Source organism: Bufo gargarizans, chromosome 6 (assembly GCF_014858855.1).
Source record: "Bufo gargarizans isolate SCDJY-AF-19 chromosome 6, ASM1485885v1, whole genome shotgun sequence".
Lineage (NCBI taxonomy): Eukaryota > Metazoa > Chordata > Amphibia > Anura > Bufonidae > Bufo > Bufo gargarizans.
In genome coordinates, this window is record NC_058085.1 from 368,498,095 (window position 1) to 368,522,366 (window position 24,272).

A 24,272-nucleotide genomic window follows, 5' to 3' on the forward strand; every position below is an offset into this window, starting at 1 on the left:
ATTCTTCTCAGGTAGATTTGACTCTTTTCAAGGCCTGTGCTGCAATGATTATAATGCTGGTTCTTGGCAACCACTGATGTCACTGCCTGCCCTGTGAGAGGTCTGAGGAGATCAGATAGACTTGCAGCACGTGAGTCTATCTGACAGGTCTTTCTGTTTTTCCTTGCTGTCTGTTGTTGTGGGCAGGATCTCACCTCTCCACAGGTTCTGCTCATTTGCATTTTAGTGGCTCTATTTAAGCCCGCTTCTCACTGCAGACCTTGCGGTTGTTATTTCTTTCTGGAGTTCTAAGAAGGTTGTTAGGGGTTCTCCTGCTTCTTACTCATCTCAAGCTAAGTCCTCCTGTTTCTACTTTGTGTGTGTGTTGTGTCTAGGTCTCAGGGAGACGCTGGTCCCTTCACGGTGGAAGGTCCCGGCAGTCTCATCCCCGCTCCCTAATTTAGGGTTTGTGACAGTTTCAGCAGGTCTTAGGTTTCAGTGTATGAGTTCTTCCACCATTAGGATTTGCTCATACTGTCAGTATTCAGGCAGAGGCTCAGGGATACCTAGGAGGTTACCATCCCTTTCCTCACTAGCTTTGGGGCCTAGTCTGTGTTACTGTTGTAGTTTGTTTATTTGGTGTTCTTCCTTTCCTCACATACTTTTACAACTGACTTTTAGCTCATCAGTGACACACCGCTGAAATACGCATTTCTGTCACAAATTTATACTGCCCTCAGTGAGGTCAGCATAACGTTGATGACAGGTTCCCTTTAATATCTTGTTGGATTGCACAATGCAGAAACAATTCATTGTACTGTCTTGTTGCAAATGCCATTGGCACAGCAGCCATTTAGTTCCATTGTAAAACGGAGCTCATCTGGGTAAAATACATATTTGCCTCTCTCCCGGGGCCCTGCCCTCAGTGTTTTTCTTTAGATTGACCCACAAATAGCAGCTTAATTCCCCTTGCAGTTCAGTTTACATTCCCTATTGGCCTTTTTTTCATTTGAAGCATAAAATTTCAATGCTTTTTTCTGGCTTTAACTTGTTTTGATCATGGCAGTCCCAGTGGTGCCATTTACCCTCGAAACAGCCGAGCAGTACAGCAGTGGAGGAATGTTAATTTCTTTCAGGAGACGTTGATCTCTTGGGCATTACAGGGGTAATTGAGATTTGAAGAAATGTATATTCATTGGTGAGTGCCATAAATAAGATTCACCGGGATCTTTATACTCCTCCGAGCACAAGTCTGGTAGATTATTTGTATTCACTGGGAATTGAGCAGTGGGGGGTGAGGATTACAAAAGTGCTACACTGAATTCAGCCCTACACAGCTACACAAAAAGGAAAAAAAAGAATCTCACTGAAAATGTAATGAACTCTTGAGATCCAGGGAGGTCTGCTCAATGGCATGCTTGATACAGGAGACAAATGCTGCCTTACTATACACTTATTAATCCAGGATTCCGAGATTCCTATAGGTCCTGGATAGGGACATGCAAATTAATGTAAATTTAGGATTACATTTTTGTAATTTGTGTCTAACCTGATTGGTAACATTCTGGAAGAACCAAGGAAACAAAGGGATCCTTAATGAGGCAAGAATGTGGGAGAGGAGCAGCTTTACCTTGTGGAAGGTGTTCTCCTTCATACTTTGATGGCATATCAACAGGATATGCCATGAATGCCAGTTCAGAAGGGATCTTAATATATTCAGGGGAGTAAGCAGCAGTGAGATAGTTAGATAGTTACTACAGCCAGAGATGGACTGCTCTGGCTGTAGTAACTTTCTGTCTCACTTCCAGGAAACAGGATGCACACAGGGGGTTGATTAATTTTCAACAGTTTTAATGAAAATGTGCTGGGAGGTTCTCCTTAATACAGTTACAAGTAAACAGAAAAGAGTGGTCCTGGCAGATGACATCAGAAGCTACGACTGTAGAGCGGGCTCATATAAACACACCCCTAGGACTCCTCGTAGGTAGGGGTAGTGACCATTTCCCAAACTGCAAGCCACCCTCTCCCCTAGTAACTATGGGGGGGGGGGGTAAAGTGCTACTATTAACCCATGGTCCACCCTCATGGGAAGCACACACCTTTGCACCACCTCACTCCCACAGCCCATGGACACTTCTGCTGCTAGCACAGCGTGTAAGCTAAGCAGCCCTCCTGACACCACTACCATTCTGACCCATCACCAACCCCCCAACGACCAGTCTTTCCCTTAAATACAATCACTTAAAGATTAAAAACATCACACTTTAATGGTCATTCAAAGAAATTGCACCCCCTGCAGTACAGACTGGGTATATACACCTCACCTTTCTTACAGTCTGACATTCTTGACCACCCTACTGCTCACTAGAGTAAAATGGCATTAGTGCTAGGAAATATTGATGCCCCTTGTTGACTCAAACCAAATTTTTTACATTTCTTTCCTCCTGGCTCCTCATTTTCCAAGACATACAGCAGGAAATGACCAACCTGAAAAAATATGATTTTGTGATACTTTGTTGAGAGATATTTATGCTATATGTGTCTATGTCCAGTGGTTGCAATGGGAATTGCAGCCTGTCATAGATTATGACAGCATCTAAAATACGGGTGGACAGCACTCCTTGGTGATACTGCTTCGGGTGCTCGTCTCCAGAAGGAGTGGTAAAAAGCCCCTAACAAAGCAACTGATAGGTGTCAAGAAAAATAAAAAAATGGAGACAGCACGTCCAAAAGGTGGAATTTATTCCAGATGCAACATTTCGGCTATGTGGTAGCCTTTTTCAACCACATAGCCGAAACGTTGCATCTGGAATAAATTCCACCTTTTGGACGTGCTGTCTCCATTTTTTTATCTATTTTGCACCTATCAGGTTATGATAGCATGTCACAATAATGTATTAAATGTATATCATAAAAAATTGGAGCAAAAGTTATTGAAAGGTTTATGGTGGACACATCTGTAGTTAAGCCTATTATAATCAATAGCCTCTGCAAAAAGGATAGTGGAGCCAAAAAGGTCGGGGTATTTTCTTGAACTTTTACAGATTAGTGTGGGTCACAGAGATCAGTCTCCGAACGTGTCACTGATATTTACCATCAGTGACATGTTCGGAGACTGATCTCTGTCCAACTCATCTGGAAGCCAAGGTAATAAAGCTGAAAAAATAATATACAAAAATAAATACATAAATTAAAAGAAGCAATAACTGAAATGAATAAGTACATAAAAAAATCATTTGGTGTTAGCGTTATTGCCTAATCCAAATGCATTTACCAAAGTTAGAAAATGAAATACAACATCTGGTCAACAGAATATGTTTTCTTGCCAGTGAAGATGAGCTAATTAGTAACAATTCGAGGTGGATCTGATTCAGAATTTTTGGTGACTCGATTTGGGCGAACTCTAGGGGAGGGGGGAGAGAAAAAGACATAACATAGTAACATAGCTTGTAAGTAGAATGGATGGATGACCTCTCCTTCATAACGGAGACCGGACGGAACTGTTATGTAGCCCTTAGACTTCTATTATGATGGAATGAATAACGGAATGCCTCTAAAGGCATTCCGCTATGCATTCCATCATGTAATTGCGTTATGGTCCGTGGTAACGGAATCCATAGCGCAATTCACATTATACCACAACCCGAACCGGAAACACATTTTCAAAATATGAAATTCACTCATCCCTACTTGTAAGGCTAAAAAAGACATCTGTTCATCCAGTTCAGCCTGTTTTTCTGAAAGTTGATCCAGAGGAAGGGCAAAAAATTAGTTAGAAGTAAATTTTCCTCATTTTTGAGGAAAAAAATTTACAACATTTTTTAAAAGTGATAAACAAGAGAGACTTAAGAAGGTCTTACACAAATGCACACCAACTGTATCACTTTCAATTCTGGCAGAATTGGTTTGGACTCCAATCGAATCGGATGACTAATTTGGCCAATTTAAACCCAGATTAAACTTTTTTTTTTGCATCTGGAAAAGGTAGTCTGAAAGGTTCCCGTGGGGATAATTGGTCATCAATGTTAATGAGGACTAAAAGATCTGAAGTTAATATTGTAAAAAAATCCCAAATCCTACAAAAATAATAGTAACATTTATTTCTTTATTTATTAGTTTTTTTCCTTTCTGGATCTACTATTTTTGTACTATTAGAACTTTAAAAAAAATATGAAAAAAGAAAGAAAAAATGTTAATAAGCCAGAATGACTATTTCTGCCTTGCATTAATCTGAATCCCAGCCAAGTCTTAATAGCAATTGCAAACCTGTAATACAGTATTTTTTCATGCAGACATTGATCTCGGGTCTTAAATTATTTCAGCAGATAATTTTTTTTGTCACATGGGTGATACAGTAGGTTGCCGGCTGCCTTCCCTGGCTGCAGAGCTTTAAGGATCAGATGCATTGAATCAATAGCCCCCTCTTTGCAAATTCTCGTATTGACCTTTCCTTAATTGAAATATCACTCAATGCTCTTTATGTAGGGAGATAAAATATTTTAATGCATTATCTTAATTCTTGCAAGACGGGAATGGTTGTTGGATGGTTTTCTGAGACTTTTCAAGGTAAATTACACAGGTTCCACAAGATGGATGGAATATAGAGATTTTTTTTGCAGAGTTGTACAGTATATCTCATGAGCAAACTTACAAGTCTAACATCTAATTGATTAAAGAAATGTATCATCACGAAAGGAATAGAGTATTATTATAACTAGTGTTGAGCGAAGCGAAGCATTTGAAGCAGAATTCGGTCTGAAGTTTAGGAAAACTTCAATTCGCAACAAAGCTGAATTTCCTCGCTGTTCGTGGTAACTAGTGTTGAGCAAAGTTTAGAAAAATTGGATTTGACTGCTTCCCCGATTTTCACAAAGCCCATTTCTTTGGCAGTAACGGGCGAAATGATAGGGAACGACAAATGCGCACAGAATAAAAGTGAGGGCTTTCAGGGGTTAATCCGGTAATAAATAAATAAATAATACCTTATGCATTTGAGCGTGAAGAGGCCGCCGCGGCCATCTTGATTGAAGAAACCGCTTGAAATCTTTTGCGGTGGGTGATGACATCATCACACTGGCCAACGTGGTGAGGTCACGTGGGATCTTCAATCAGGATTGCCACGGCTGCCTCTTTGCACTCAAATTGATAAGGTGAGCATGATTTTTTTTTTTTTACGCCAATTCAGGGAAAATTGATTCGTTACCACGAAGCATAAGGAAATTCGGTTTTGCGGCAAATCAAATTTTTCCTGAAATTCGTATTGAAGTCCACTTTGGATACTTTAATTCACTCAAGCCTAGTGCTAACGAATCAGGTTTTCTTAAAATGGCCAGCCAATCTGCAGATAGCCATCTTCTGCGATGTCACAGCCCTATAAAGGCCTCATCCCACACAGCCACTGCCATTGTCCTGTGAACTGAGCATAGGGAGAGACATGGCAAGCGCTTATGTGCTAGGGACACTTCTGCCATCTTGTATTAACCCTAGTAATTTTTAAAGCAAAGCCCCACTAAGTTTTCCACCTCAACAGTGAACATTGAGGTCATATTTCTCCAATAGTGACCCATAGTGGTTATATTTCTCCACTAGTGACCAATAGAGGTTTCATTTCTCCAGCAGTGACCCATACCGGTCAGATTTCTCCAGCAGTGAACCATACAGGTCAGATTTCCCCAGCAGTGACCCATATGGATTAGATGTATCTTTTAGTGACCCATACAGGTTAGATTTCTCCATTAGTGACCAACATAGGACAGATTTGTCCAGCAGTGACCCATAGAGGCCAAATTCCTCCAGTAGTGAGCAATACAGGTCAGATTTCCGCAGTAATGACCCATACAGGTCAGTTTTCTCCAGTAGTGACCCAGATAGGTCAGATTCCTCCAGTAGTGACCCATACAGGTCAGATTTCTCCAATAGTGCCTCATACAGGGCAGCACGGTGGCTCAGTGGTTAGCACCTGTGCCTTAAAAATGGGGACCTAGGTTTGAATCCGACCAAGGGCAACATCTCCATGGAGTTTGTATATTCTCCCCGTGTTTGCGTAGGTTTCCTCCCACACTCCAAAGACATACTAATTGGGAGCCCCTTTAGGGACAGCATGATGCTAATAGCTGCGGAACATAGTAGCGCTATATAAGTGCGTAAAATAAATAAATAATACATATGCCCAGTAGCGACCCATTGAGGTCAGATTAAGTAGTGATCTATAGAGGTTTCATTTCTACAGTAGTGACTTATAGATGTTAGATTTCTCCAGTAGTGACCCATACAGGTCAAGTTTCTCCAGTAGTGACCCATAGAGGTCAGATTTCTCCAGTAGTGATCTAGACAGGTCGGATTTGTCAAGTAGTGATCTATAGAGATCAGTTTTCTCCAGTAGGGACTTATAGATATTGGATTTCTCCAGTAGTGACCCATACAGGTCAGATTTCCCCAGTAGTGACCCATACAGGTCAGATTTCTCCAGTAGTGACCCATACAGGTCAAGTTTCTCCAGTAGTGACCCATACAGGTCAGACTTCTCCAGTAGTGACCCATACAGGTCAGACTTCTCCAGTAGTGACCCATACAGGTCAGATTTCTCCAGTAGTGACCCATACAGGTCAGACTTCTCCAGTAGTGATCTAGACAGGTCGGATTTGTCAAGTAGTGATCTATAGAGGTCAGTTTTCTCCAGTAGGGACTTATAGATATTGGATTTCTCCAGTAGTGACCCATACAGGTCAGATTTCTCCAGTAGTGACCCATACAGGTCAGATTTCTCCAGTAGTGACCCATACAGGTCAGATTTCTTCAGTAGACTTTACAAATTGAGGCATAGACCTTGAGTGTTAAAGTCTTGTTATTTCTTTTAAGAAGACTTCTCCAGCCGTGTCCTCTCTGTGCCACCTTCCCTTTCTGCTTTCTCCGCTCCGGATCGATATGAAGTCATACTCCTCTCTTCAGGCAAGAGGACATTTTTTGCAGCACAAATTAAAACCATCACGTTGTGTTGGAGAAGTGTTTTCTTGCTTGCGACTTTGAGACAAGTTTGAAGACGTTTGCGTGATTTGCCCTTGATGAGATGAATATTCCCCGTTGACTTTCCCAACATGCTGACCCTGTAGAGAAAGTCATGTCTTTAAACACTGAGCATTCTGCAACGCCCCGGGCTTCTGCCTCTCTCTCGCCTACGGTTTCAAAGCAGCGAAGCCTCCAATTTCATGCAGCACACAGCGACCTGGAACAGACAGGCGACCGTCATTTTTTTGTGCCGAACATTAATTATTGAATGGACAACTAGTAATTAGGAACAGTTTTTTTTTTCTTTTTTTATGGTATTTTCTAATATTTTATTTTCTTCCAGTTACGGAACGGCCAAAGACTAAAAAAATAGCAACAAATGTTGGATTCTCTAATCAGATTTCCAGCTGTAGAAACAATTCTTCTCGTTTCCAATGCAGAGAAGGCTGATACAGTCTGTCACACATCAAGCCGGCGTGTCATTGACTGATGTCTTATAAATGTTTCATACTGTAATCTGGGGAACATACAATGTGATGTTATTTATAGCCTTGCTGACCCACCACCCTCTCCTCGCTGGATGAAAAAACTGAGGCGATTCTGAAGACATCACAATTTGATTTACTGCTCATATTTCCACTGACAGTAAATATGAAAAATGGTAAATAAAAAAAAGCCAATCAAAATAGTTAGAAAATTTAAAAAGAAAAACCAAAAACCTCAAATCAACACATTTTTGCAGCAAAATGATCTACTTTTGTAATTGACTCTAATAATAATTTCTACAGGAATTGGGGTTCAATTTGCTGCAGATTATACTTAAAGGGGCCGTGTCACCTAATAATTAAACATGAAAAACAAGTTATTTTTGTAATTTTCACAAAAATGCTCCAGTTGTGAGATATTATTTTTAATTCATCATAATGGAGCCCATTGTGTTTAATCCCTATAGTATTGTGCACGTCCACCAAATGAGGTGGTCGCACATGGTAAGTTCATGATTCCTGAGAAAAGACACCCCCCCCCTGAGCTGTGATAGGGCTGCAGCAGAAAGGACACACCCACTGAGCTGCCAACCTGAATAAAATCTAGCAGAGGAATTGGAGAAAGAAATGGGGAGATCTCTGGATCCCTCTATATAACGCGTCCCAGGTATAGGAAATGCCTAGTGGTATAGTGCGGCCTAAAAGGTCTCTTTATGTGTGTCACGGTGCTCCTACCTGGATACCTCTGGACCCCAGGCTTTGGCACCGAAGCAATAAGTAGGGGTAATAATTGAGGAATAAAAGAATAACTTGGGTCCAGACCTTGAGATGAAGTTCAATGGCAGCTTTACTTCGCATAAACAATCTCCAGAACGGTTTACAGGCTTTGTCTTGGTTCCAGCAGGCTTTAGCATGAAACTGGCAGGCAAAGTCCACTCTGCTATATCTATTTCTTTCTGACTCTGCTGTACTGACAGGCTGGCTGTATAACTCAGCTTCTTCTGTATGTTGCACTTCTTCTCTGTAGTCTGACTCTAGGATATGCCAGGGAACTTTCCTCTTGGCTTTTGAGGCTTCAAGCTTTGGCCTCCATGGCCAGCAGAGCTTAAGGTGCTCTGGCTGGTGTGGGCATGTCCAGTAGAGACATGCCGCTGCACACCCTTCCCCTAGCTGGGGGTAAACTAGACTGGAACTAACTGGTCCCCACCCCTGGTCCCCACCCGTCCTGCAGGAAGTAGGGCTGGCCCATTCTCCTACAGAGGGGGGTTAGAATGGAATGGTAAATTCCATTTTATCTAAGTACATCTCTGCCATGTTTGCTACCACCTGCTGGTAAACCAGGCACATTACATAAACAGTTACATACCATTATTATAAATGCACAGTGTTGAGGGACCTGGAAATAAATATACATATGGCATTGGTGTTAGCACAATAAAGACAGTAGCAGGGTGCAGGAGTGGTAGCACCACTCTGGGGTGTTACAAATGTGTCTCCAGCGTGACCTTGCAAGATATATATATTCATGAGACCACTCTATTTGGAGATATCAGTACGGGACATTTCATCGCTTCAGAGTTGTAACATCTCCCTTATCTCTAAAGTTGAAACCTGGAGGACATTGGTTCCCGACTAACAATGATGTGGGAAGGAGGGAACCTTTATTAATACACATCTATTTGCTGGCAAAGGCATGTTGCATCTGGCAATGTCAACTACAGTCACATCTCTAGGAGCTTCTCAAAGTGCAAACTGAGAATGAAAGTGGATACAATATACACCAGTCACAATACATACACAACCATTATACCAGGAGATACACTCATTCTATTCCTGAAGGTTTAGTTAATAGCATGGACTTCACCAGCAGAACAGTGAGTGCAGCTCTTGAGTATAATACAGGATGTAACTCAGGATCAGTACAGGATAAGTAATGTAATGTATGTACACAGTGACTGCACCAGCAGAATAGTGAGTGCACCTCTGGAGTATAATACAGGATGTAACTCAGGATCAGTACAGGATAAGTAATGTATATACACAGTGACTGCACCAGCAGAATAGTGAGTGCAGCTCTGGAGTATAATACAGGATGTAACTCAGGATCAGTACAGGATAAGTAATGTATGTACACAGTGACTGCACCAGCAGAATAGTGAGTGCAGCTCTGGAGTATAATACAGGATGTAACTCAGGATCAGTACAGGATAAGTAATGTAATGTACACAGTGACTGCACCAGCAGAATAGTGAGTGCAGCTCTGGAGTATAATACAGGATGTAACTCAGGATCAGTACAGGATAAGTAATGTAATGTACACAGTGACTGCACCAGCAGAATAGTGAGCACAGCTCTGGAGTATAATACAGGATGTAACTCAGGATCAGTACAGGATAAGTAATGTATGTACACAGTGAATGCACCAGCAGAATAGTGAGTGCAGCTCTGGAGTATAATACAGGATGTAACTCAGGATCAGTACAGGATAAGTAATGTATGTACACAGTGACTCCACCAGCAGAATAGTGAGTGCAGCTCTGGAGTATAATACAGGATGTAACTCAGGATCAGTACAGGATAAGTAATGTATGTACACAGTGACTGCACCAGCAGAATAGTGAGTGCAGCTCTGGAGTATAATACAGGGTGTAACTCAGGATCAGTACAGGATAAGTAATGTATGTACACAGTGACTGCACCAGCAGAATAGTGAGTGCAGCTCTGGGGTATAATACAGGATGTAACCCAGGATCAGTACAGGGTAAGTAATGTATAGACACAGTGACTCCACCAGCAGAATAGTGAGTGCAGCTCTGGAGAATAATATAGGATGTACAGTACATTGTATAATCTAATGAAATATAAAGTGTTGGTAGTTGAACAACTGTAGTAATTGATTCATAATATACAGTCGTGGCCATACGTTTTTAGAATTACATAAATATTGGAAATTGGAAAAGTTGATGCTTAAGTTTTTATAATAGCAATTTGCATATACTCCAGAATGTTATGAAGAGTGATCAGATGAATTGCATAGTCCTTCTTTGCCATGAAAATTAACTTAATCCCAAAAAACACCTTTCCACTGCATTTCATTGCTGTCATTAAAGGACCTGCTGAGATCATTTCAGTAATCGTCTTGTTAAGGCCTCATGCACACGGCCGTGTTCCGTAAACTAGTATAGTGTATTACTGTACAGCAGCGGCTGCATGAAGCGCACGGCGTCATAGCAACAATGACGCCGTGCACTCATGCTGTCAGCAGGAATCCCGACCGGGTTACCACGGTCCTCTCTCGGCTGTTCTTCCATTGTTAACCATGGTGACCTGCAAAGAAACGCGTGCAGCCATCATTGCGTTGCATAAAAATGGCTTCACAGGCAAGGATATTGTGGCTACTAAGATTGCACCTCAATCAACAATTTATAGGATCATCAAGAACTTCAATGAAAGAGGTTTAATTCTTGTTAAGAAGGCTTCAGGGTGTCCAAGAAAGTCCAGCAAGCGCCAGGATCATCTCCTAAAGAGGATTCAGCTGCGGGATCGGAGTGCCACCAGTGCAGAGCTTGCTCAGGAATGGCAGCAGGCAGGTGTGAGCGCATCTGCACGCACAGAGAGGCGAAGACTTTTGGAAGATGGCCTGATGTCAAGAAGGGCAGCAAAGAAGCAATTTCTCTAAAAAAAAACCCCATCAGGGACAGATTGATCTTCTGCAGAAAATATGGTGAATGGACTGCTGAGGACTGGGGCAAAGTCATATTCTCCGATGAAGCCTCTTTCCGATTGTTTGGGGCATCAGGAAAAAGGCTTGTCCGGAGAAGAAAGGTGAGTGCTACCATCAGTCCTGTGTCATGCCAACATTAAAGCATCCTGAGACCATTCATGTGTGGGGTTGCTTCTCATCCAAGGGAGTGGGCTCACTCACAATTTTGCCCCAAAACACAGCCATGAATAAAGAATGGTACCAAAACACCCTACAACAGCAACTTCTTCCAACAATCAACAGTTTGGTGAAGAACAATGCATTTTCCAGCACGATGGAGCACCGTGCCATAAGGCAAAAGTGATAACTAAGTAGGCTCGGGGACCAAAACGTTGACATTTTGGGTCCATGGCCTGGAAACTCCCCAGATCTTAATCCCATTGAGAACTTGTGGTCAATCCTCAAGAGGCGGGTGGACAAACAAAAACCCACTAATTCTGACAAACTCCAAGAAGTGATTATGAAAGAATGGGTTGCTATCAGTCAGGAATTGGCCCAGAAGTTGATTGAGAGCATGCGCAGTCGGATTGCAGAGGTCCTGAAAAAGAAGGGCCAACACTGCAAATACTGACTCTTTGCATAAATGTCATGTAATTGTCGATAAAAGCCTCTGAAACGTATGAAGTGCGTGTAATTATATTTCACTACATCACAGAAACAACTGAAACAAAGATCTAAAAGCAGTTTAGCAGCAAACTTTGTGAAAACTAATATTTGTGTCATTCTCAAAACTTTTGGCCACGACTGTACATATATATTTTTTAAACTTTATTTAAAACAAAGGTACATCTTGTAGGCTAAAAAATACTGTACTTCTCATTAAATTTGCAGTTGAAGACAGGGTGGGATTATAGGGAGGGATCATTGTTCCCATGGCCTAAGGGCTCAATCACCCGTCACATTCTCAGTAGAGTAGGATAACTTCTGGACCCTCATCTCCCATAAAATGAGGGGTTTCCTGTTTGTTGTGCAATCCTATCAGCTAAGAAAATGTGGAGAGTTGGCTGAGCATGCATGTGGCTGACCTTTAGAGTCTACGGAAGGCTGTCTTTGTAGCTCCAATAAACCTCAGTAGAAAGGGCCATACAATTTAATGTATGGACCATGGGGGGGTCAGGTGTGATCAAGGTTTCAAAGGTGGGATGGCTAATTGGCCACACAGTACTTGACCACGGCTGACTATGACCCGAATGGATCATGACTGTGCTGTGCGGTTGTACTCTAAGGCTACACGCACACGACGTCAGTTAAAAACGGACACACTGTCAGTTTTTCTTGGCCATTTTGCATCAGTGTGTGCATCCATTTTTTATGTGTCCATTTTTAATGTCCGTTTTGCATCAGTTTTTCATGTCATTTAAAAACGGACATGAAAAATGAATGAATTTCATTGGCAGTTATTTTTAGACCCACCCTTCTGAGAACACCCACAGGATGGTAGGTCCCCAGCTAAAATAATGTCCCCCATAGTGTAGGATTATATTTTTTTTGCTGGCCCAAGCTTTAATAATGCCCTCATGTAGGCCCCCAGCTAAAATAATTTCCTCCATAGTGTAAGCATTTTTTTTTTACTGCCCCCAGATTTAATAATGCCCCCTATTTTGGCCCCAGGTGCCCCTATTTTGGCTTCCAAGGTGTAAATAATTTTTTTTATAGTGCCCCCAGCTTTAATAATACCCCCATGTAGGCCCCCAGCTAAAATAATGTCCCCCATAGTGTAGGAATTATTTTAGTTTTTTTTACTGTCCCCAGCTTTAATAATGCCCCCAATGTAGTCCCCCATCTTAAATTATGTCCCCCATAGTGTAGGAATTATTTTTTTAATGGGAATGATAGATAAAAAGTTACAGAGGCTCAACTGTCCACAATACACGGGTTGGTGCTCTCTCCAAATGGCAGTACCTATTGCCAATTATATATATATTATAGAAAGGATAAATAATGGAGGGCACTCAGATGACTGGGTATATAGATAGTTGTCGATACAACTATATTATTGACGGTTTATTAGATAAAATATATGTAGAATATATATACATACAATACTGGATCCGTCGATTCAGCAAACTTGAAGCATATATAAATAACAGGTAACTTAATTGGCTCACTATAAAATAGTCTTTTGGGCTCTGTATTAACCTGCTTGTACAGGTGATCAGTCTGTACAGAGGTATTCCTTCAAATAAAAATAAAATAAAATTATGTGCACATTGAAATTGCTGGTATTATCAGTGTTGTTACTCAATTCCAGGATGAGTATTTGCAACCGTATATGTTAAGGAACAGTCTTACCCCGTCAGTTGCAAGTCTCAGGGGAGATTCTGTATGTGTAATGTCCCGATGTACAGGCGATGGTCCGGTCCTGGATGGCGTTGGTGCGACGTGGTGTGATGCTCCCTCGGCGTCTCTCTCCGCTACGGCGTCCTGGGTCCCCGCTTCCGCTTCCTGTGCCCCACGTGATTCAAGGGATGATGTCTCACGTGACCGGAAGATCGGCTTTGTTGCTCCGGTCGGCTCCGTGTACAGATAGTGAACAGCTGGCCGGTTTTCTTTATAGGAAGTCCTTATGTAAATTATCGGCTGGGAATTTTCTTTACAGGATATTCTTGAATAACTCAGATATTAGAAGCCCATATACTGGATGGCGTTGGTGCGCACGTGGTGTGATGCTCCCTCGGACTGGGAAGGTGCAAGAGTGCACCGAAGCACGTTTGGTAAGACAGTATATGGGCTTCTAATATCTGAGTTATTCAAGAATATCCTGTAAAGAAAATTCCCAGCCGATAATTTACATAAGGACTTCCTATAAAGAAAACCGGCCAGCTGTTCACTATCTGTACACGGAGCCGACCGGAGCAACAAAGCCGATCTTCCGGTCACGTGAGACATCATCCCTTGAATCACGTGGGGCACAGGAAGCGGAAGCGGGGACCCAGGACGCCGTAGCGGAGAGAGACGCCGAGGGAGCATCACACCACGTGCGCACCAACGCCATCCAGGACCGGACCATCGCCTGTACATCGGGACATTACACATACAGAATCTCCCCTGAGACTTGCAACTGACGGGGTAAGACTGTTCCTTAACATATACGGCCGCAAATACTCATCCTGGAATTGAGTAACAACACTGATAATACCAGCAATTTCAATGTGCACATAATTTTATTTTATTTTTATTTGAAGGAATACCTCTGTACAGACTGATCACCTGTACAAGCAGGTTAATACAGAGCCCAAAAGACTATTTTATAGTGAGCCAATTAAGTTACCTGTTATTTATATATGCTTCAAGTTTGCTGAATCGACGGATCCAGTATTGTATGTATATATTCTACATATATTTTATCTAATAAACCGTCAATAATATAGTTGTATCGACAACTATCTATATACCCAGTCATCTGAGTGCCCTCCATTATTTATCCTTTCTATAATTATTTTTTTAATGTCCTCAGCTTTAATAATGCCCCAAATGCAGGGCCCCATCTTAATTAATTCCCCCCCATGGTTTAAATAATGCCCCCATAATGGCTTACCACTTTGATGTTACAAAAAACTAACAAAAAATACTCACCTTATCCACTTGCTTGCACTGCAGCAATCTTTTCTCTCTTCACTGAATGGAACCTGCCGAAGGTGCGCGATGACGTCACTGCGCTCTCCAACATGGTTACGTCCTGCTCAATGAAGAGAGAAGAGACTGCCGCACCGCGAGCAAGTGGTTGAGGTGAGTTTTTTTTATTTTTTAACCCCTCCTGGGTAAAGTGTACCCGTTAGACGGGTGCACTCTTGTCAATCGGCCATTAAAAATGGTCCCATAGATTTCAATGGGTCCGTCTAACCGTGAAAACGGCAAAAAATAGGACAAGAACAGCCATGTGAATAGCCCCATAGACTTTCATTGGTGCTAAAAATGGCCGTGTGCATGAGGCCTAAGGGTTTCTATATTGACAGGCGCCACCTATCTGTCTGTATTGCAGGCAGAACAGCCTACTCTCCATCCCTAGGTGCAAACTCCATTTCACATGCACTAGCCCTGGAAGAGGGCAATATGGATGCATCATGGTAATATAGAATATTTAATATTATAGATGGCAACATATATTTATATTTGTATCAGAGAGTAAAAACTCATTGTGATTTAGAAGAGCAGATTGGCAACCAGGCGGTTCATTCCAGCAATGCCCCTTCTGAAAGTCGAAACCAGCTCCGAGAAAACCGCATGAAATATTCATTTTGCCAATGCATTTGCAGGTTTATAGGGGACGCTGTTAAGTACCGAGGGACAAATGGCTCCAAAAAATTGTTTATTGAAATTCACAATTGACACTTTAAGGATTCGGGTGATAAAATGCATTAGAATTCAAGCACATAACAGGATTTGCTCCACAGCTTGGTCATTTCACTACATTTTAGAATGGAAAATATATGTCGGAAAACACTATTATATATTTCGAAATATCTGGACTCCCAGGACCTCCTCTGTGTTTCCTACTGAACATAATTTGTCTTTAATGAGAATTTTCTGTCTGAAGATTGGATTATTTGAATGCAAGCAATCCATGTGGAAATTCTTTTCTGTAGCGTATTACCAGCCGGCAATATCCAAATCGAGTACCTGCTATGAACTTTACAAATGCACAGAATTAATACCGCACCCTGGCTGAAAACATAATTGTCAATATACCTGTTATTAACACCAGACCCTTCAAAAAGTGCATGGCTTATTTAGAGGCATATCATGATTTACTGAACTATTTTATTGTCCTTACCTAAGGACACAGAGAATAATTTAGATGCCTTAAAGGGGATGTGTTAATATCTGTGCATATCTATAAGTAAAGCTTGCCTCTATTAGGACACAGCTACCACCAGTGACTCCAGCTGCACTGCATTATATTTTGGAGTCTGAAGTAGTCCGAAATCCACTTCCATTATCATCAGTGTGTGCTTCCCTATAATTCATGCTGAAGCTCTGCTTATTCAGATTGGCTGCTGTGTAAAAGAACAAGCCCACCAGGAAGCCATAACTTTGGTGGACCTTGTCAGCCACAGCCATAAGAGCGCTTCACCTACCCTCCTGCTTTGTGTTTATAGTGGCCCATTCCCACCAGGGTTTCCCTATCCTGGCAGTGCAAACCAGCCTACTGCTTTCCTGTCCCTCCATGCAGGCTGTAGCCTGATTGTCGGTAAGGCCTCTCCTCTTATGTCCACATGGCGTGAGTGGGTGCCCCCTCTGGCTCCTAAAGGGTCAGCATTCACACCCTAATATGATCTAGCCTGTAGCTGACTACTTCACGGTACTTAAGACACCTTCCCCTGTTTGAGGGTGCCTGAGCAACAGGTTCCCTAGCTTGCTAGTATCCTGTGAAGGAGTGCTGTTTCTTCTGTCTACTGATTTTCTTTTCGTTTCTTGGATTGTGACCCTCTGCTGCTGGCCCTGAGCTGTGCCTGAACTCCATATTGACCTTTTGCTGTCTGTCCTGACCTCAAACCATATTCTGCCCTGAACATAGTCTACCTGTCCCAGCATCGGCTTGTCCCCGAGTATGATTTAACTTGAACGCTTCATTCCTTGCACTGGTGTCTCTTGACCCTAAGGTCAGGTGCTAATTATACAGAGACTACAATAGGAGGTGGTGGTTCCCCTGCAGCAAAGTCTAGATCCCTGTAGGGGGTTAAAGGGTGAAAACCAGGAGACTGTTAGGATAGTGCCCTTAGGAATAGTTCAGGGTCAAATCTGTTGATTGACACAGTGGTTCCACATGCACTGTCATAACATAAAGTTAAATATAAGAAACAATCAGTCTCTAGTCTTTGTGGTTACTTATTGGCGCTGCAGATCCACCAAGCGTCGTAGGTAAAGTTCGCTTCACAGTCAAAGTTCCAGAAAATGTTGATTGTGCTGCCTTATGAGTGTAAAGTTCCAATCTCAGACCCTTCTTTCCAATGTTCAGGTTAATCCACCTTGTAGCCAAACAATTGGTTACCAGAGGCTAGTGCACTCACGTACAACAGCACCCTAGAGGGAAGTTATAGCACAAATAGTTTTTGGCCTGGGACAGCTCATAGATAGAGTTGAGCGAACACCTGGATGTTCGGGTTCGAGAAGTTCGGCCGAACATCCCGGAAATGTTCGGGTTCGGGATCCGAACCCGATCCGAACTTCGTCCCGAACCCGAACCCCATTGAAGTCAATGGGGACCCGAACTTTTCGGCACTAAAAAGGCTGTAAAACAGCCCAGGAAAGAGCTAGAGGGCTGCAAAAGGCAGCAACATGTAGGTAAATCCCCTGCAAACAAATGTGGATAGGGAAATGAATTAAAATAAAAATTAAATAAATAAAAATTAACCAAAATCAATTGGAGAGAGGTTCCATAGCAGAGAATCTGGCTTCCCGTCACCCACCACTGGAACAGTCCATTCTCAGATATTTAGGCCCCGGCACCCAGGCAGAGGAGAGAGGTCCCGTAACAGAGAATCTGTCTTCATGTCAGCAGAGAATTAGTCTGCATGTCATAGCAGAGAATGAGGCTTCACGTCAGCCACCACTGCAACAGTCCATTGGCATATATTTAGGCCCAGCACCCAGGCAGAGGAGAGAGGTCCCGTAACAGAGAATCTGGCTTCATGTCAGCAGAGAATCAGTCTGCATGTCATAGCAGAGAATCAGGCTTCACGTCAGCCACCACTGCAACAGTCCATTGTCATAAATTTAGGCCCAGCACCCAGGCAGAGGAGAGAGGTCCCGTAACAGAGAATCTGGCTTCATGTCAGCAGAGAATCAGTCTTCATATCATAGCAGAGAATGAGGCTTCACGTCACCCACCACTGTAAGAGTCAATTTTCATAAATTTAGGCCCAGAACCCAGGCAGAGGAGAAAGGTCTCGTAACAGACAATCTGGCTTCATGTCAGCAGAGAATCAGTCTTCATATCATAGCAGAGAATCAGGCTTCACGTCACCCACCACTGTAAGAGTCAATTTTCATAAATTTAGGCCCAGAACCCAGGCAGAGGAGAAAGGTCCCGTAACAGACAATCTGGCTTCATGTCAGCAGAGAATCAGTCTTCATATCATAGCAGAGAATCAGGCTTCACGTCACCCACCACTGTAAGAGTCAATTTTCATAAATTTAGGCCCAGAACCCAGGCAGAGGAGAAAGGTCCCGTAACAGACAATCTGGCTTCATGTCAGCAGAGAATCAGTCTTCATATCATAGCAGAGAATCAGGCTTCACGTCACCCACCACTGTAAGAGTCAATTTTCATAAATTTAGGCCCAGAACCCAGGCAGAGGAGAAAGGTCCCGTAACAGACAATCTGGCTTCATGTCAGCAGAGAATCAGTCTTCATATCATAGCAGAGAATCAGGCTTCACGTCACCCACCACTGTAAGAGTCAATTTTCATAAATTTAGGCCCAGAACCCAGGCAGAGGAGAAAGGTCCCGTAACAGACAATCTGGCTTCATGTCAGCAGAGAATCAGTCTTCATATCATAGCAGAGAATCAGGCTTCACGTCACCCACCACTGTAAGAGTCAATTTTCATAAATTTAGGCCCAGAACCCAGGCAGAGGAGAAAGGTCCCGTAACAGACAATCTGGCTTCATGTCAGCAGAGAATCAGTCTTCATATCATAGCAGAGAATCAGGCTTCACGTCACCCACCACTGTAAGAGTCAATTTTCATAAATTTAGGCCCAGAACCCAGGTAGAGGAGAAAGGTCCCGTAACAGACAATCTGGCTTCATGACAGCAGAGAATCAGTCTGCATGTCATAGCAGAGAATCAGGCTTCACGTCAGCCACCACTGCAACAGTCCATTGTCATAAATTTAGGCCCAGCACCCAGGCAGAGGAGAGAGGTCCCGTAACAGAGGATCTGGCTTCATGTCAGCAGAGAATCAGTCTGCATGTCATAGCAGAGAATGAGGCTTCACGTCAGCCACCACTGCAACAGTCCATTGGCATATATTTAGGCCCAGCACACACACAGGCAGAGGAGAGAGGTCCCGTAACAGACAATCTGGCTTCATGTCAGCAGAGAATTAGTCTGCATGTCATAGCAGAGAATCAGGCTTCATGTCAGCCACCACTGCAACAGTCCATTGGCATATATTTAGGCCTAGCACACAGGCAGAGGAGAGGTTCATTCAACTTTGGGTAGCATCGCAATATAATGGTAAAATGAAAATAAAAATAGGATTGAATGAGGAAGTGCCCTGGAGTCCAATAATATATGGTTATGGGGAGGTAGTTAATGTCTAATCTGGACAAGGGACGGACAGGTCCTGTGGGATCCATGCCTGGTTCATTTTTATGAACGTCAGCTTGTCCACATTGGCTGTAGACAGGCGGCTGCGTTTGTCTGTAATGACGCCCCCTGCCGTGCTGAATACACGTTCAGACAAAACGCTGGCTGCCGGGCAGGCCAGCACCTCCAAGGCATAAAAGGCTAGCTCTGGCCACGTGGACAATTTAGAGACCCAGAAGTTGAATGGGGCCGAACCATCAGTCAGTACGTGGAGGGGTGTGCACACGTACTGTTCCACCATGTTAGTGAAATGTTGCCTCCTGCTAACACGTTGCGTATCAGGTGGTGGTGCAGTTAGCTGTGGCGTGTTGACAAAAGTTTTCCACATCTCTGCCATGCTAACCCTGCCCTCAGAGGAGCTGGCCGTGACACAGCTGCCTTGGCGACCTCTTGCTCCTCCTCTGCCTTGGCCTTGGGCTTCCACTTGTTCCCCTGTGACATTTGGGAATGCTCTCAGTAGCGCGTCTACCAACGTGCGCTTGTACTCGCGCATCTTCCTATCACGCTCCAGTGCAGGAAGTAAGGTGGGCACATTGTCTTTGTAGCGTGGATCCAGCAGGGTGGCAACCCAGTAGTCCGCACAGGTTAAAATGTGGGCAACTCTGCTGTCGTTGCGCAGGCACTGCAGCATGTAGTCGCTCATGTGTGCCAGGCTGCCCAGGGGTAAGGACAAGCTGTCCTCTGTGGGAGGCGTATCGTCATCGTCCTGCCTTTCCCCCCAGCCACGCACCAGTGATGGACCCGAGCTGCGTTGGGTGCCACCCCGCTGTGACCATGCTTCATCCTCATCCTCCTCCACCTCCTCCTCATCCTCGTCCTCCTCGTCCTCCAGTAGTGGGCCCTGGCTGGCCACATTTGTACCTGGCCTCTGCTGTTGCAAAAAACCTCCCTCTGAGTCACTTCGAAGAGACTGGCCTGAAAGTGCTAAAAATGACCCCTCTTCCTCATCCTCCTCCTCCTCCTCCTGGGCCACCTCCTGTTCCATCATCGCCCTAAGTGTTTTCTCAAGGAGACATAGAAGTGGTATTGTAACGCTGATAACGGTGTCATCGCCACTGGCCATGTTGGTGGAGTACTCGAAACAGCGCAACAGGGCACACAGGTCTCGCATGGAGGCCCAGTCATTGGTGGTGAAGTGGTGCTGTTCTGTAGTGCGACTGACCCGTGCGTGCTGCAGCTGAAACTCCACTATGGCCTGCTGCTGCTCGCACAGTCTGTCCAGCATGTGCAAGGTGGAGTTCCACCTGGTGGGCACGTCGCATATGAGGCGGTGAGCGGGAAGGCCGAAGTTACGCTGTAGCGCAGACAGGCGAGCAGCGGCAGGATGTGAACGCCGGAAGCGCGAACAGACGGCCCGCACTTTATGCAGCAGCTCTGACATGTCGGGGTAGTTGTGAATGAACTTCTGCACCACCAAATTCAGCACATGCGCCAAGCAAGGGATGTGCGTCAAATTGGCTAGTCCCAGAGCTGCAACGAGATTTCGCCCATTATCACACACCACCAGGCCGGGCTTGAGGCTCACCGGCAGCAACCACTCGTCGGTCTGTTGTTCAATACCCCGCCACAACTCCTGTGCGGTGTGGGGCCTGTCCCCCAAACATATGAGTTTCAGAATGGCCTGCTGACGTTTACCCCGGGCTGTGCTGAAGTTGGTGGTGAAGGTGTGTGGCTGACTGGATGAGCAGGTGGAAGAAGAGGAGGAGGAAGCCGAGAAGGAGGAGGTGGCAACAGGAGGCAAAGAATGTTGCCCTGCGATCCTTGGCGGCGGCAGGACGTGCGCCAAACAGCTCTCCGCCTGGGGCCCAGCTGCCACTACATTTACCCAGTGTGCAGTTAGGGAGATATAGCGTCCCTGGCCGTGCTTACTGGTCCACGTATCTGTGGTTAGGTGGACCTTGCTACAGATGGCGTTGCGCAGTGCACACTTGATTTTATCGGATACTTGGTTGTGCAGGGAAGGCACGGCTCTCTTGGAGAAGTAGTGCCGGCTGGGAACAACATACTGTGGGACAGCAAGCGACATGAGCTGTTTGAAGCTGTCTGTGTCCACCAGCCTAAATGACAGCATTTCATAGGCCAGTAGTTTAGAAATGCTGGCATTCAGGGCCAGGGATCGAGGGTGGCTAGGTGGGAATTTACGCTTTCTATCAAATGTTTGTGAGATGGAGAGCTGAACGCTGGCGTGTGACATGGTTGAGACGCTTGGTGACGGAGGTGGTGGTGGTGGTGTTGGTGGTACATCCCCTGTTTGCTGGGCGGCAGGTGCCAACGTTCCTCCAGAGGCGGAGGAAGAGGCCGAGGCGGCAGCAGCAGAATAGGCCGAGGCGGCAGCAGCAGAAGAGGTAGCAGGGGGAGCCTGAGTGACTTCCTTGGTTTTAAGGTGTTTACTCCACTGCAGTTCATGCTTTGCATGCAGGTGCCTGGTCATGCAGGTTGTGCTCAGGTTCAGAACGTTAATGCCTCGCTTCAGGCTCTGATGGCACAGCGTGCAAACCACTCGGGTCTTGTCGTCAGCACATTGTTTGAAGAAGTGCCATGCCAGGGAACTCCTTGAAGCTGCCTTTGGGGTGCTCGGTCCCAGATGGCGGCGGTCAGTAGCAGGCGGAGTCTCTTGGCGGCGGGTGTTCTGCTTTTGCCCACTGCTCCCTCTTTTGCTACGCTGTTGGCTCGGTCTCACCACTGCCTCTTCCTCCGAACTGTGAAAGTCAGTGGCACGACCTTCATTCCATGTGGGGTCTAGGACCTCATCGTCCCCTGCATCGTCTTCCACCCAGTCTTGATCCCTGACCTCCTGTTCAGTCTGCACACTGCAGAAAGACGCAGCAGTTGGCACCTGTGTTTCGTCATCATCAGAGACATGCTGAGGTGGTATTCCCATGTCCTCATCATCAGGAAACATAAGTGGTTGTGCGTCAGTGCATTCTATGTCTTTCACCGCTGGGGAAGGGCTAGGTGGATGCCCTTGGGAAACCCTGCCAGCGGAGTCTTCAAACAGCATAAGAGACTGCTGCATAACTTGAGGCTGAGACAGTTTCCCTGGTATGCATGGGGGTGATGTGACAGACTGATGGGGTTGGTTTTCAGGCGCCATCTGTGCGCTTTCTGCAGAAGACTGGGTGGGAGATAATGTGAACGTGCTGGATCCACTGTCGGCCACCCAATTGACTAATGCCTGTACCTGCTCAGGCCTTACCATCCTTAGAACGGCATTGGGCCCCACCATATATCGCTGTAAATTCTGGCGGCTACTGGGACCTGAGGTAGTTGGTACACTAGGACGTGTGGATGTGGCAGAACGGCCACGTCCTCTCCCAGCACCAGAGGGTCCACTAACACCACCACGACCATGTCCACGTCCGCGTCCCTTACTAGATGTTTTTCTCATTGTTATGGTTCACCACAACAACAAATATATTATTTGGCCCAATGTATTGTATTCAAATTCAGCGGGATATAAATTTGAGGCCTAGTATTTAGGCGCTGGGTGACCGGTATGGATTTAGTGACAGAATTAGACTTGGAAATGCACAGAAGCGTGTGTGTGAAGTTATTCTGAATGACCCAATGTGCACCTTGAATATTATATACCCTTTTTGGGATAGATTTCAAATAGCTCTGATATAGCAGGAACCACTAAATTATGAAATTGCTAAATTGGGAATTGTACTTCAACCCAGAACAAAAAATGTGCTTTGACGGGCACTAAATAACTTTCCCAGCTACAACAGGACAGCGGTAACGAGAGATTTAGAGGGATTTAAATTTGAGGCCTAGTATTTAGGCGCTGGGTGACAGGTATGGGTTTAGTGACAGAATTAGACTTGGAAATACACAGTAGCGGGTGTGTGTGAAGTTATTCTGAATGACCCAATGTGCACCTTCAATATTATATACCCTTTTAGGGATAGATTTCAAATAGCTCTGATATAGCAGAAACCACTAAATTATGAAATTGCTAAATTGGGAATTGTACTTCAACCCAGAACAAAAAATGTGCTTTGACGGACACTAAATATCTTGCCCAGCAACAACAGTACAGCGGTGGGTAACGAGAGATTTAGAGGGATTTAAATTTGAGGCCTAGTATTTAGGCGCTGGGTCACCGGTATGGATTTAGTGACAGAATTAGACTTGGAAATGCACAGAAGCGTGTGTGTGAAGTTATTCTGAATGACCCTATGTGCACCTTCAATATTATATACCCTTTTAGGGATAGATTTCAAATAGCTCTGATATAGCAGAAACCACTAAATTATGAAATTGCTAAATTGGGAATTGTACTTCAACCCAGAACAAAAAATGTGCTTTGACGGACACTAAATATCTTGCCCAGCAACAACAGTACAGCGGTGGGTAACGAGAGATTTAGAGGGATTTAAATTTGAGGCCTAGTATTTAGGCGCTGGGTGACCGGTATGGATTTAGTGACAGAATTAGACTTGGAAATGCACAGAAGCGTGTGTGTGAAGTTATTCTGAATGACCCAATGTGCACCTTGAATATTATATACCCTTTTTGGGATAGATTTCAAATAGCTCTGATATAGCAGGAACCACTAAATTATGAAATTGCTAAATTGGGAATTGTACTTCAACCCAGAACAAAAAATGTGCTTTGACGGGCACTAAATAACTTTCCCAGCTACAACAGGACAGCGGTAACGAGAGATTTAGAGGGATTTAAATTTGAGGCCTAGTATTTAGGCGCTGGGTGACAGGTAT